A 15,197-nucleotide genomic window follows, 5' to 3' on the forward strand; every position below is an offset into this window, starting at 1 on the left:
CTAAAACCCCAATACTTCCTTCCTCGTTGCTTGTAATTCCGACAAAATGTTGTAAATCCGTGTTCAGACCGGATCCTAATTTAATTGATGTGAACTGCCTAGAACTCTTTGGGTATGGCAGTATATAAGAACTTAATAATAATAATAATAATAAGAGGCTGAGAGGAAGAAGCATCTTGGAACTGAGCAGGAACTGGAAGTAACCCACCGTTGCAGCGTTTATACCTCGAAAACTTACCAGCCAGCTCTGGCTCCAGGATTGGAATGGGATAATTTACGTGGCCCATTTCAGCTTGGCTGTGATGAAATGTCCCGCAATGAATCGTCCCGTTCTGGCATTGACCAGTTATTGAGCTGGATGACCTTTCCACACCTGCACTTTCTCCCCCACAATGTAACAACGCATGATTAGTGCATGTTGACTGGCTAATTACTGCTTTTTCCCCCATGCTAAATGAGCATTAGCGCTTAATATGGCTTAGTGAATTTGCTGGTTTCACTTTCTAAACTTTCCTTTATTTGCATAAAAATTTACAAGTTACGTGTCCCAAAGGCAACTGTTCATGTGAATGATTTGTATTAGGCTTTTTCTATGGGAAAAAAAAAATCTGTCGAACAATCAGATGATTTTGCTAATTTTTTGTGTTTATAACCCAAATATAAAACCTTTTGTCACAGATAATGGGGAAATTTTCATACCAGAGCACCTAAATTTTTTTTTTTTTTTTTTTTTTTATAAAGGGCATCTTTATTGGTTAACACGCGCTAATGTGCTTATCACCCTTTGGTGAATTCCCCCCCCCCACCCCCCTGAGAGGCCCTTTTATAAATGAATTTCGGAGCTGTTACCGCCGTGGCCGGTGCTAAAAATCACACTACTGTTTCGTAAGAAAAGGGGGGGGGGGGGTTAGTGTGATCATTTCAGCTCTGCCCCACGTTCACCCTAAATGTGACCCAGGAATGCCTGCTCTGAAGTCCAGCAAAAGGAGGTGTAATATTTTGGGGTGGTTTTATAAGACCTATTTTCCACATCTAAAACATGTTTAGAAAAGATAGTGGACTTTCCCTTAAGTGCAACAAGTTACCATTATTGCGGATTCAAAAACAATAGTCAGAATCCTCTGCTTCTGGTAACAATGCCAAGAGGTAACATTGTTTAGCCGAGGATTCTAAAGAAGGCAGCAGTCAGCTGCACAGAAAAGCCTCCCAAAGACCCGAGGCTGGACTCATGTATCACACTGTCACCTGCTATTACTATAGCACTTGTAACTCACACTGTCATATCCTGTCCAGGCCTTGATATGCCTTTATTGTGAACTGGGAAGTCAATATGTTTCATAAATTGGTGAATGATAAACACATATTCTCCCTTTGCATTAAAATAAAACCCGCCGAGGTGCATTGCAATATTTAGGTTGGTTTGATTGCATTTGGAATCGATTTCCCTGTCCACAGCTAATGGAGACAGAAAGAGAGAGAGATCAAAAAATGGACAAGAAGTGACATAAGTAATGACAAAGTGTCAACATGATGGATGACAGCGATCCAGTGTGCAGTGCATAGAAATATAGAAGCTTTTTTTTTTTTTTTTAAACATTCCTTGGTGTTCAATGGTCTGCTTTGCATACTCTATATAGTATTGTTCCATGTTATTTAATCCTAAACAGACAGGACAGTATGAATTTCTCAAGCAAGCAATGAGCATTTCAAATGCAACCAAAGCTCTCCCGGGTAGCCCCAGGAACCTTCAGACTTTAATTGTCCACACAGTAACTTTATTGATTGCTTTTATTAGATTATTTTGTAAAACGCTTTGATCTTATTTGCAGCTTATATAAAGAGTTATAATAAACAGAGACATGTGTGTTTCATGTAGGGATTCATTTTGAAATGAAATGAAAGCATGCAACAAGGAAGATGCGCCATTTCCAGGCAGTTTTATTTAGAAAACAACATGGTCTTTAATTAAAATGCAATGAAATGAGGGCAAAGAAACAAATCTCATCTAATAATAACAAGCTATTGCTAATTTTAACAGGGGTTATCATTCAACAGATCACTTAAAATTGGAATAGATTGAATTATTGTTTTTGGTGGAACTCTGTATGCCATATTTATAAAATGGAAAGGACACTAGCCATCCAAAAAGGAAATTATAACAAATTTCTAGATGTGTGGAAGCCATTAATAGAATATTGTAAAGATTGAAAATTTTAAGACATTAAGGGGGTGGGGGTGGGGGGGGGGGAGGGAATTTTGTTTTGATTATTATTAAAATAAATCATTTTCATAATTGAATAAGGGAGGGGATATTATTTTATAATATAAGGATCAATTGTAAGATTTCAAGTGTATTTGAAAGTTAAATTGATAAATGTAATTATTGTACTTGTTTTAAGATTTGAAATGAATAAAGATTAAAAAAAAAAATAAAATAAAATGCAGTGAAATACATAACCCCCCCTCCCCCCAACCAATAAATTAAAAAAACACAACAACACATAGTTGGTTTATTATTATTTAGAAAGAAAGGTGAACAGAGCTGAATCAAACATATCCGGGTAAGTAGAATCTTATTGGCGGTTTGCAAGCCTAGCAAAAGGCATCCCAGGACATAATTAAAAAGCTAGGTGTCAATTGTTTTGTTTCACATCCTTTTGTTACTGACAAGCACATGTTATTCAAACACAGAATGTGTAGACACCATGGGCTAGATTCACTAAACTTACCTTTCCCATCTGATCCATGGCCGGGCGACTGATTCTCTACTAGTCTTCATGCAAATTAACCCGATCGTTGGCATGCCCCACACCGACTCCACGGATCGCTGCAGAGCGATCCTGACGCATGCGCAGACCATCTTCTTGCCTGTAGAAGCGGTCTGTGCATGTGCTTGCTCTCCGCTCAAGGGGGAAGCTTTAATGGTCATAACATGCTGCAAGGGGAAGGGGGGCTTGGCCAGAGGTCAAGTGAGCAATCACTCCTATGCCTGATTGCAAGGATTCCCTCTCAATCTCCTCTGTTTGAGAGAGAAAAGGCCCAGTTTCTCTAATCTTTCACTGTACGGCAACTCCTCCAGCCCCTTAATCATCTTAGTCGCTCTTCTCTGGACCCTTTCGAGTAGTACCATGCCCTTCATGTACGGCAACCAGTGCTGGAAGCAGTACTCCAGGTGAGGGCGCACCATGGTCCGGTACAGTGGCATGATTAGAGAAACTGAGCCTTTTCTCCCTCAAACAGAGGAGATTGAGAGGGGACATGATCGAAACATTCATGGTACTGAAGGGAATAGACTTAGTAGATAAGGACAGGTTGTTCACCCTCTCCAAGGTAGGGAGAACGAGAGGGCACTCTCTAAAATTGAAAAGGATAGATTCCGTATGAACGTATGGAAGTTCTTCTTCACCCAGAGAGTGGTAGAAAACTGGAACGCTCTTTCGGAGTCTGTCATAGGGGAAAACACCCTCCAGGGATTCAAGACAAAGATAGACAATTTCCTGCTGAACCAGAACGTACGCAGGTAGGGCTAGTCTCAGTTAGGGCGCTGGTCTTTGACCAGAGGGTCGCCACATGACCGGACTGCTGGGCACCATGGACCACTGGTCTGACCAAGCAGCGGAAATTCTTATGTTCTTATTACCACATTGCTAAACATTAAGAGCTCTACATGGTGGTTGGAGAAAGGGGGAAGGGAGAAACCTACTTAGGCAGCCAAGTACAAACAAGAGAGAAGCATCCCAGCCCTCTTCCAGGCCCAGACTGCCAGCTCTAAGAGCAACTAGAAAGAGGCATTGGTAGGAGAGAATCCTCACTGGTACGCATCTGATGTCCTTTTTCCTGTTAAAGATAAGAGAATACATTATTTTGTTACTGGTGTCTTTTGTGCATTATGGAAGCTCTATGAGGAGATGGCTAGAATAAAGGCTTATATTTTCTGTTTGCTTGGGGGGGAAATGCTGGGAATTGTGCTTATTTTTAGGAAAAGGCTCCTATAGGCTTAGGGTGGGCTAGTTCTGGGGTGGAGGGGGAGGAGTAGGAATAGCATAAAGGCTGGGGTTACCATATTAAAAAAAAGAAAACCCGCCTGTTCTGCCTACAGCCCCACCCCCAAAGAGCTTCCTTTCTTTGCGATGAGCTCCGGCCGTGTCTGGAGGGCCTGGAAGCATGCGCAGATGCCTGTGACTTTGTCCGCGCATGCTCAGAGGCCCTTCAGATGCGACCAGAGCTTGTAGGAGCTTTCCAAAACCCGGACATGTTCAGGTTTTCCCCAACATCTGGTAACCCCAATAAAGGCTGCAGCTCCCTCTCAGTTCTAGCCATATCTTCAGGGCCCACTCACTCAGCTTAACCAGTCAATGAGACTAGGACTAACCCCCTAGAGGGACCCCTTGTGGTGATAGAATGCATACATACATCTTTGCATTTAGGAACTCTATTGAACATTTAGACCCGAATTCGCAAACAAGTCGTCTTATGTCACTGACAGGCACATAGATCGCACCTTCCGGTTTCTATTGTGTTTAATTGGGTTTAAGTGGTGTGATAATTGGCTGTGCCATTAAAACCCAATTAAACTCTTTTTAAAAAAAATTAGCCGCTGGTACACGGTCTCTGGGACTGACTCCTAGGTCCATGGCGGCTAACGATGCATAATAACGCCGAAGCCCAGAAGTGGTTGTGTTTAGGGGCGGTGCTGGACTTTGGCTTCACTCTGTGCTGCTGGCCACAATTCTGACAGGACCCTAGGTGCCAGAAATGTAGGTCCCATGGGGTATTTAAATAGTTTGAAAAGACGACGACGCCATCTTAATTGAGGAAGCGGTCAGGAGAGATGGCGACATGGTATTAGGTAGGTGGGGAAGTCGTGTTTATTAAGATGCAGGGTAGAAATACCTCTATCATGCTGGTCTTGTCAAAATTTTGAAGGGAACTGAAAATTAGTTTTCTTTTTAGGGATTAAGACTCGATAAAGCTTAATGCGAAACGTGTTGGCGAGATTGTCCCTATTTGAGACCACTAAGTTAAACGAAGTACTGACTTTAAATAATAAGTTATTGAAGAAGAATAAGTTATGAAAAAAATAGATTAATCGTACGCTTAATATACAATGATAATATGATAAGATACAATGATAATATACAATGATAATATGATACAATGATACAATGATACAATGATAATATACAATGATAATATACAATGATAATATGATAAGATCCTTTGACAATTTGACACGTAAAGCTTTAGGCAATGAGATGATTCGAGCCTAAAGTGAGGCCGTTGAGGATCTATGAAGAAAATGTCTGGGGGGGGGGGGGTTTGAATGTGATAATACTATATATTGCATATTCACTTTACCAATATTTGGAATAACTAATGCCCCAGTAGAGGAAGAAGGTGCAATTTAATTATTGGCCTGTTAAACCCTGGCATGCGTTTCCGGTGCCTGAAGCCCCCCCCCTCACCGTGATTCTGGAAACGGCGCCTGCCTGTGATTGACACGCAACCTAATATAATTTTGCTAATAACAATTTCTTGTAGCCAACACACAATGTATATCATTTATAGCTGCCGTTTAAATAAATGCATAACAAGAGCCTCAGCGATCATTGCCAAAATTAGTTTCTCAAAAGGCTCATCAAATTGCACTTCAGAAAATTATGAATATTTATTAGCTCCCAGTCTCTCGGAGTACTCCAATGGAAAGCAAGCAGGGTGGGCACAGTGTTCTTTAGTCCCTGTATGTGTTAAATTCATAGCAGTTGGTTTCTTCTGCCCAAAATTTCAGGGAAGCTGTTTGTATGACACTGACCCTACCAGAGAAAGACACGCATATTAAAACATCAGAGCTTAATTTCTCAGCACAGATTTTTCTGTCATTATCGTTTTCTCATCTTACACCAGTACCTACTGGACTAAAATATGCATTTCAGCCAGTACCACTATAGTCATCTAGGAGAGAGGGTGGTGCAGTGGTTAAAGCTACAGCCTCAGCAGCCTGGGGTTGTGGGTTCAACCCCACATTGCTCCTTGTGACACAGGGCAAGCCACTTAATCCCCCCATGATGACTGGAAGCCTCTGCTCATGAAAGACCAAACATAAATATAGCCTCTAAAGGAAATTGCTCTTGTAGGTCACAGGTGCTATGACTGACATGGCATCCCAGAGAAGGTGATCTGTATCGCTCCAGCAAAAGTTTTCTTTGAGTTGATATCTGACTGTTGCAACCACCTAAGTACAGAAAGAGAATCCAACCGTGGCTAGAAAAGGTGTGCTCGAAAGACAAGGGGCATGTCTGCATAGTTATGGGGATTTTCCAAAGCGATGTAGTATATAGGCCAAGATGTCTCCAAAACTGCTGGATTGCGGGGCAGCTCCAAAACATGTGACTCAAAGATGCGTGAGCCTGATTGCATTTCGGGCAAGAATGCGACGCAGTAATCCCCATCCGGGCTGCACGTTCCGGTGGAATGTAAAGTCTAAGAACAATTTTCAATTGCATTTCCCAGTGAGTAATATTGGGTGACACCTTCTGAATGTTCTTCAGGACCCGTTGTAACTGTTGAGCAGTCAACTGGCAATGCAAGTCCTCAGCCCACGCTGTCGCTAATATATCCAGATTCGTACTTGGTTGGCAATCCCGGATCCCCACAATATGAAATCGTAGAGGAATCCTCTGTTGGGCTGAAAGGCTGAAGAGTTCCGAAAGCGCCTCCCTGCAGACTTCAGTAAGGGCAGCCGCTGGGAGGGACTGAACATAGTGACGGATCTGGTAATAGGCGAAGAGATCATTAGCCTGTAGGTCAGAAGTCCGTTGCAGCTCGGCAAATGTGACCAGGCTCCCCTCCTCCGAAAACAGGTGAAAAAGATATTGTAGACCTTGTGCTTGCCACCTAAGAAAGGTGGCATTTTGCATGCCCGGCTGGAAAGCTCCATTGCCCTGTATAGGCAAATATAAAGACACCCTAGAAGACAATTTGGCTGTTTTACAGACCCATCTCCACGTCCTTCTGGCCGGCGTAAAAATGGGGTAGTGAGACACCAAAGGACGCATCCTCGGATCCGCCACATGTAGAAAATAGCTCACATGGAACGGAGCCAGCAAAGATAACTCCAGTGGTGTAGCAGAAAAATCAGATGTTCCTCTAAACCAATCATTAATATGTCTCATCTGACAAGCCATAGCATACCAACGTACATTTAATAAACCATAGCCCCCCCCTATCCCTGGGCAAACACATCCGTAGCAAGGGCATACGTGGTCGCTTACCACCCCATAGAAAACGCTGTAGCTCTTTCGTTAAACGAATGTTATGGGCATGGGAAAGCAGCAGAGGTAAAACCTGAAAGCGATATAGCCATTTGGGAAAGAGCACCATGTTAAAAAGGGCTACCCGTGTTTTTTGTACTGGCAATCCTTAACTGAAGGAATGGCAAGAAAAATGCGAGGGACCGTTGAGAGCGTCTAGAGTTGGCCAATGTAAAATGATCCCCAGCGTAATCTGCTGTGAGACCGTGTAACACCTTTCTAACAAAATAATCCGAATTTGAATGTTACTCCAGCTTCAATTGGAAGCCAGTGCAACCGTCGATACGGTGTCTAATTTAGGATCTCACAGTTGGCAGTCTTTGAAATTAGAAGTCTGGGAGCCTAATCATTAAAGTAATGTACCTAAACATTCTGGAAAGTTGGTTTACATGCTTCGATGATTCACAGAGTAGTTAGAAATAAGGACTGTAATTTTTGACATCTACGGCATGTTATTTGGGCAAATAAATTGCCTTCCTGTCACCAGTAATCACGAGTTTTGTTGCTTTCAAACAGGAAAGCAATCTTTATCTGCCTTTAGCTTTGCATCACATCAAAGAAACATCAGTGAGTTTTTCTGATAGTGAGCCAAATGCAGTCACATTTCCCCCCCCCCCGCCCCCGGCGTATAATGAAAGAAACTCTTCAGGACATGTGGCCTGGTGAGTGACAGAATCAGGTCACTGGTATCGCTGTTAAACTCCCTGCAAAATCAATGAACTTTTACAAAAGTCTCTAGCATCTGCTAACGAGGTGACATGGTGCGTGGAGTTAAATTAAGATCCCAAGTCAAATTTAGCGTAGATCTGTTCAATTAAAAATAGCAGGAGTATCTATTCATTCTTCTAAGTACATTCTCTTGTATTTTTATTTTTGAAAACAAAAAATATTTTATCTTCCTGCTCATAGGGTCTGTACATACTCAAACTAAGGGGAACCACAGGTACAAGGGGGCACTCGGAGAAATTGAAAGGGGAAAGGTTTAGAACAAACGCCAGGAAGTTCTTTTTCACCCAGAGGGTGGTGGATACATGCAACGCGCTGCCGGAGGATGTGATAGGCAGAAGTACGCTACAGGGCTTCAAAGAAGGTCTGGACAGGTACCTAGAGAACAGAGGGGTACAGATAGGAGTAGAGATAAGGTTATAGGGACAGGATTAGAGGTACCTAGAGGACAAAGGGATTGAGGGGTACAGATAGGAGTAGAGGTAAGGTTATAGGGACAGGATTAGAGGTAAATTACAAAATTAGTCAGAGACCACTGTTCAGGCAGTGGGCCTGATGGGCCGCCGCGGGAGCGGACCGCTGGGCAGGATGGACCTCTGGTCTGCCCCAGCGGAGGCAACTTCTTATGTTCTTATGAAAGGTTATCTGCAAAATTATAAAACTGTTACCCTTCCACCTCATGAGGTTCCTTTACTTCCCCCCCCCCTTTTATAGAACCACAAAAGTGTTTTTTAGCGCTGGCTGGCGCACTGAATGCTCTGTGCTGCTCTCGATGCTTAAGAATTCTATGAGTGTCGGGAGGAGCGCAGAACACTCAGCATGCTGGCGTGCGCTAAAAATTTCATTCTCAGCTTTGTAAAAGGGGTGTGTGCAGACATTATAAAGGTTTACTGAGGGAAGTGCTCTGGAGTCCCGTGGTAAAACAGCCAATTTGCATGCACACGCCGTGAGTTAAAAAATATTTTTGATTTCCTGGGAAGAGGATATGTTAGGAGGTGGAGAGTTGGCATGACAGCGCTAGTCAGTCAGGTCCGGATTCTCTAAACGGCGCTTATATCAGCAGCTGCCTAAAATGTTACCGCCAATCATGTGTAAATCACACGATGGCGCTGTTTAGAGAATCACACCTCCAGGGTTTTCAAGGGCTACATTTCCGGCGCCTATCTTTCCCGTGAAATCGAACCTACGCAGACAATTTACACCACCTAACACCATCTCTGGCGATAGCCAAGCCTATTGTGGCATTAGATGTCGTAAAGCACCTAAATAGGTGTGATTCTAGAATATTCGAGGAGGTTGACAGCAAAAGGGGGTGGAGCCTTGATAAAGCGGTTCCTGCGAAACATGTCGGCTGTGACACCCTTCTTGATATAGACATCTATAAATAGAAATAACAGCGTATAAAGCTAAGTAAAATTAAAACTATTAAAACTATTTAAGTTTAAGTTATTCTAAGCTCTTGATACATGACTAAATGATAAAACAGACCCAGTGATGATTTGCCACGTAAAGCTCAGAACAGTGATAAGTTTGAGTTCTGAGTGGTGACGCTGAGGGTCTAAGAAGATCTTTTATAAAGGCTGCTATTTGAAACAAGGAAGAAGTTCCTGTTTCTATGAAACCATTCTCTATCCATGGCACAGCCTTCCCCTCCCCCCCTATTTTTTTTTTTTAATAATGTGCGCTTAGAGTTCAGGAAATGGCAATTTGCCATAAAACTTTACAAAGACGCTTTAGCATTTTAGCGCCAATCGTGGCGGTAAGAACTCCGACCCTCATAGGAATTCTATGAGCATCAGAGTTCTTACCGCCACAGCTAGCGCTAAAAACGCTAGCACGGCTTTGTAAAGGAGGAGCATGAGTTAGGGCTTAACCCTCTTAGCAAAGGGGCCCCAGAGGGAATTTTTTTCCATGTTAGTTTTAACTCTGTGGATATACAGTACATGCACTAATTCTGTCCTTTCTGGGAATCTTCTTGATGGTGCTATCTTGTTTTATGGTGCATTATCTAAATCTATGTAGGCTTGATGGTATATCAAATTTTAACAAAGTAAATTGTAATAATAAATTATGGAATATTTATTAATAGTACTCAAAAATATTTTTTAAATGCTTAAATTCTTCAATAACTGAACAGCAAAAAGATGATACGTTACACTGAGAATTCTTCCTGGTAGTCGGGATATCTGTTAAATTTTCCTTTGACTCATATAATTTATCTGTTAATGTGTTTGTGTTTTGAAACATGTAAACTCCATCTCTGTTAACACGCCCAAACCCAACTATGCTGTGTGCCAAAAGCCAGAACAAATTCAGTTTCCAGAAAGCTCCGTCAATCCCCCCCTCCTGCTCTCCTATTTATTCCCATCGTGTACAGAAACTGGAAATAGCTTCTCCTTAGGGGACAGGTGTAAACCTTTTTACTCAGAAGTTTGCTTGAGTGGTAACGATAAAACAGGATGTCAAACCAGTAGCTCAAGCAGAAAGATGCCAAAAGTAGAAGCGACAAATTAGGTAGAAAAAAAAAAAAAAGTCTGAGATATTCTGAGAAGCACAGTGGGCCGAGGAGAGGCAGGCAGTGAGACGTCTTGCCAGCTTAAAGTGCATTCGTTTTTTTTGATTTATCACTCTGTTGCGAGGTAGAATCTGATGCGCTGAAGAGAAATAGGTGTTCTGCACATGTGGAAGTTTGAATAAAGTGCCTCCGCAATTTTCCATTTCTAGACCAGTAGCAGTGCTATTGATATGGAAGGGATAATGTAGCCGCTGAGCTGTACTTCACGGGTGAAGAGTTTCCATGCAAGAAAGCAAAGGTCTAATGTTACGCTCTAATTGATGCCAATGCTACTTTTTTTTATTGTAAATCAATTTGTGCTTTTGGGGGGAATGTGGCATGCTAGTATTAGCTGTAATCTAATAAATACACTTTTGAAAGTGTTTGCTACTTGGAAACCGCTTAGAGGTTAGGCGGTATATCAAGTTTTTTAAAGATAAATAGGCTCTCTTTTCTTTTGAAAGAGGAAGAAACAAATCTATAAATTCTAGAACTGATCGCATTCTATATGTTGGACATGACTCTTGGTGATAGGTCAATGACACGCCTGTGCTCCGCCCCATACCAAGCAAGTTAGGTGTACTGTTCATAGGAAAGTGCCTAGCACTTAACCATGTAGGTGCCACTTACTGACACCAGTCACAACTGTTGCCTTCTAAATTCAGTTGCCAGTGTATAGAGCTGCCTTCCACATCTGTTAATTATTTTCTGAATGTGAATTTTCCCGTTCTGCACTAGAGATTCTAAATAAGTCGTATATTGATTTATGCCAATCAAGTTTCTTTGGCATTCAGAGACAGCCTTAGCATTTAGTCTGCTGATGAGGTGAATTCCCGCCTGTTATTTATAAAAGAAAGTGCATTTGAATTGGAACAGAATTAGCTAATAAAATTCCTGAATACATTCAAGCGTTCGATGCATATTAGTAGAATCTGCAAACATTCACATCGTTGAGGTTGTGCACAATTGAAGATAGAAGAACCGAGGCAGTCCTGAAATGTGATCTCTTTAAAGGGCACGCTTAATACCAATTCTATAATATCCGCCGGCCCCTTGAGGCCATCGCAAAACTGTGCCAAGCTTGGCAGGACCTGCCGCTGGGGATTCTGGGTCGGGTGGCCTTAGTGAAAATGAGTCTGGTACCGAAACTCTTGTATCCCTTGCAGGCCATGCCACTGTGGCTTACCAGGAGGGATGAGCTTGTCTTCAAATCTACTATCTCTCGATTTGTTTGGAGGTCTCGCACTCCTCGGATAGCGATGTCCAAGCTTATCTTGGATAAATCACTGGGGGGACTTAATGTCCCGGATATTCGGCTTTATAATGTTGCCTCTCTCCTCCGTTGGATTCACGAGGGCTATAGTGAGTGCCCCCGCTACTCCCCTCGAGGATGGTTGGCGAGCTGGAGTGCCCCCTTTCAATTTATGAACCTCATACATCGACATGATGATCCTGGGAGGCGCTATACGGTTTGTTCTCGTTTTCTGCGCCCGTTCAGACTGGCATGGCGTTGGTGGAGGCGACGACAGCAACTACCACCGGACATATCCCCTTTTGTACGCCTGGAGGGCAACCCCAGGTTCCCACCAGGCAGGGGAAGATCTGTATTTCAGCATTGGTCGGCCCAGGGTTGTAGGTTGATGGAAAACGTACTTGACCTGTCTCCGTCTGGATTTCCCTCCTTCCAGCAGGTCCGGGACGCGTGGGGACTTCCCTCGAGCTATATGTTTTCTTATTTTCAGGTTCGTCACTACTGGGAGACGGAACGTAGGGGAGTGGCGGGGGCCTGGGTCAGGGGCCCTCTGGATATCTTGTTCTCGGCCACCCAGCCCGCGCTAAATTCCCTGGCGCGCTGGTATCGCGTCCTTAAGTTGTCTCTTGACACGTCGGTACTTACACCGGTGCGCACATCCTGGGAACGAGACCTGGGGCAGGATATTTCTGAATCACAGTTCACTGCCTGCTTTACAACACTATATTCCTACACTAAATCAGCAGACTTCCAGGAACTCCAGTATAAGATCCTTCATAGGGCATACTTTACGGCACAGAGGGGAGCGCGAATGGGAATATGGGAGAGCGGTCTTTGTATTAAATGCAAGAGCAGTGCCGGAACATATATACATTCCTTTTTGGAGTGCACACGGCTGGATGTGTGGAGGGAAGCCCTCCCCTTGTTGGAACAAGTGGTGCAGCGCACTGTGGAATGGGACTATGGGTTCATACTCCTGGGTCTGCAGACATCCCTCCAGGACCAGGGATTCACCACACCCCAATGTAGGTTTCTCTATAATGCTATTTTAGTAGTAAAGAAAATGATCTTGACTTACTGGATGTCTGAGGAGCCCCCTCCGCTGCCGCAATGGAGGTGCCGGCTTCGAGAGGTAGCTCTGTTTGAAATTAGATCCCAAGCGAGAACAACGAGTGTGCTTAAGCAACATTACGCTGGATTATGGGCGAGACTGCGGGACCTGGTGCCGTCGACCACACGAGAGGGGGACCAGGGGCCTTCTTAGCAGGGAACTGATTTTCCATTTCTTGGCCGGCCCTTGGGGTTTTGCCTCCTTTATCTGACTCTTTATAGCCTTCTTTTTCTCTCTCTTTTTCTTTTGCTTCTCCTTTCTATACTTTAGTGCCCTGGGATGGGGGGGAGGGGAGGGGGGGAGGGAGCTTCCTGGGATATGAGTGAATGGTCTGTATGAATGGCTGCAGTTGAGTGCGCTTGATGATCTGAGTGTTGCGTGGGTTTTTGGGGGTTCTTCTCATGGAAAAAAAATGGCGGGAGATCACTGCTCCAGACGGGTGACCTTCCTTCTCGAATGTTCCTCTCAGCTTATGCCCTCAATGCTCTTTTTGTCCTGCTCTGTTCTTGTCTATCACTTGCATGGGGGGGTACCCTGGGGGACGTCTTGCTATTGTTGATGCCTGTTCTGAGTGTTGGAATGTTATTTGTCTTTTCAAATGATTGCTGTTGCGCCCTGCTGGGCGGTGTATTCTCTCTCGCTGTCAATAAACATATGTTTAAAAAAAAAAAAATACCAATTCTATAATGGTTTTGGGGTACACCAAATCTCTTATGGAATAGTAGCATAAGTCCACTTTGGAATGCCTAATGGTAGGCACTGTCATTAAGCCCTGTCAATGGGTGGGTAAGAAGGAGCCTTACAATAGTATTCATTAAGTCGAGCACCTTACTAGGGGACAAGCCCATGGCAAGCCAATGCTCCTTCCACATTTTTGCACTATGCAACTTAGGTGCTAATCTATAAAAGTATGCCTATCAGCTATTTAAATGTGAGTTAGTGACATCATTTACGTGCCTAGGCATGCCTATTCTATAAACTAGGACTTGTAAATGGCACCTATATTTTGTCTTCCCTTATAGAACTGCTCTTTTAGGGAATGTTTGTATATTTTTCCAATGATTTATTTTCTATATAGCTGGATCTTTGGAAGTGCTTCAAATTAGTCATTCACTGCATTTGACAGATTGCACTAGAATTGTTAAACGTGATCATTGCAATCTGTCAAATTTGGTGAATTCACGATTCTAGTGCAATCTGTCAAACGTGGTGAATTCACGATTCTAGTGCAATCTGTCAAACGTGCTGAATTGACTAATCTAGTGCAATCTGTCAAAGATGGTAGATTGATGATTCTAGTGCAATCGGTCAAACGTGGTGAATGACTATAGTTTGAAGCACTTCCGAAGATTCAGCTATATAGAAAATAAATCATTGGAAAAATATACATAAATAAATATATAAGGTAAACTGTATATTGCACAGTTGTACTGGAGTACTGCGTCCAGCACTGGTCGCCGTACATGAAGAAGGACACGATACTACTCGAGAGGGTCCAGAGAAGAGCGACTAAGATGGTTAAGGGGCTGGAAGAGTTGCCGTATAGTGAAAGATTAGAGAAACTGGGCCTCTTCTCCCTTGAGCAGAGATTGAGAGGGGACATGATCGAAACATTCAAGGTACTGAAGGGAATAGACTTAGTAGATAAGGACAGGTTGTTCACCCTCTCCAAGGTAGGGAGAACGAGAGGGCACTCTCTAAAGTTGAAAGGGAATAGATTCCGTACAAACGTAAGGAAGTTCTTCTTCACCCAGAGAGTGGTAGAAAACTGGAACGGTCTTCCAGAGTCTGTTATAGGGGAAAACACCCTCCAGGGACTCAAGACAAAGTAGATAAAGACAGGTTGTTCACCCTCTCCAAGGTAGGGAGAACGAGAGGGCACTCTCTAAAATTGAAAGATTTCGTACAAACATAAGGAAGTTCTTCTTCACCCAGAGAGTGGTGGAAAACTGGAACGCTCTTCCGGAGACACCCTCCAGGGATTCAAGACAAAGTTAGAGAAGTTCCTGCTGAGCCGGAATGTCCGCAGGTAGGGCACGATGGACCACTGGTCTGACCCAGCAGCGACAATTCTTATGTTCTTATGAGAAGTGCCACTAATAAGCATAGTTGCTGATAAAGGGGACTTTTATATTTTTCCAGGCATGAGAGCTTTGATAAAATTGCAACGTGCTCCATGATTTTAGAAATACACACGGTGTTGCGAAGTCACACAGTAGAATGTGATCCCCCTGTTCTGAGGCA

This window comes from Geotrypetes seraphini, chromosome 19 (assembly GCF_902459505.1).
Source record: "Geotrypetes seraphini chromosome 19, aGeoSer1.1, whole genome shotgun sequence".
NCBI lineage: Eukaryota > Metazoa > Chordata > Amphibia > Gymnophiona > Dermophiidae > Geotrypetes > Geotrypetes seraphini.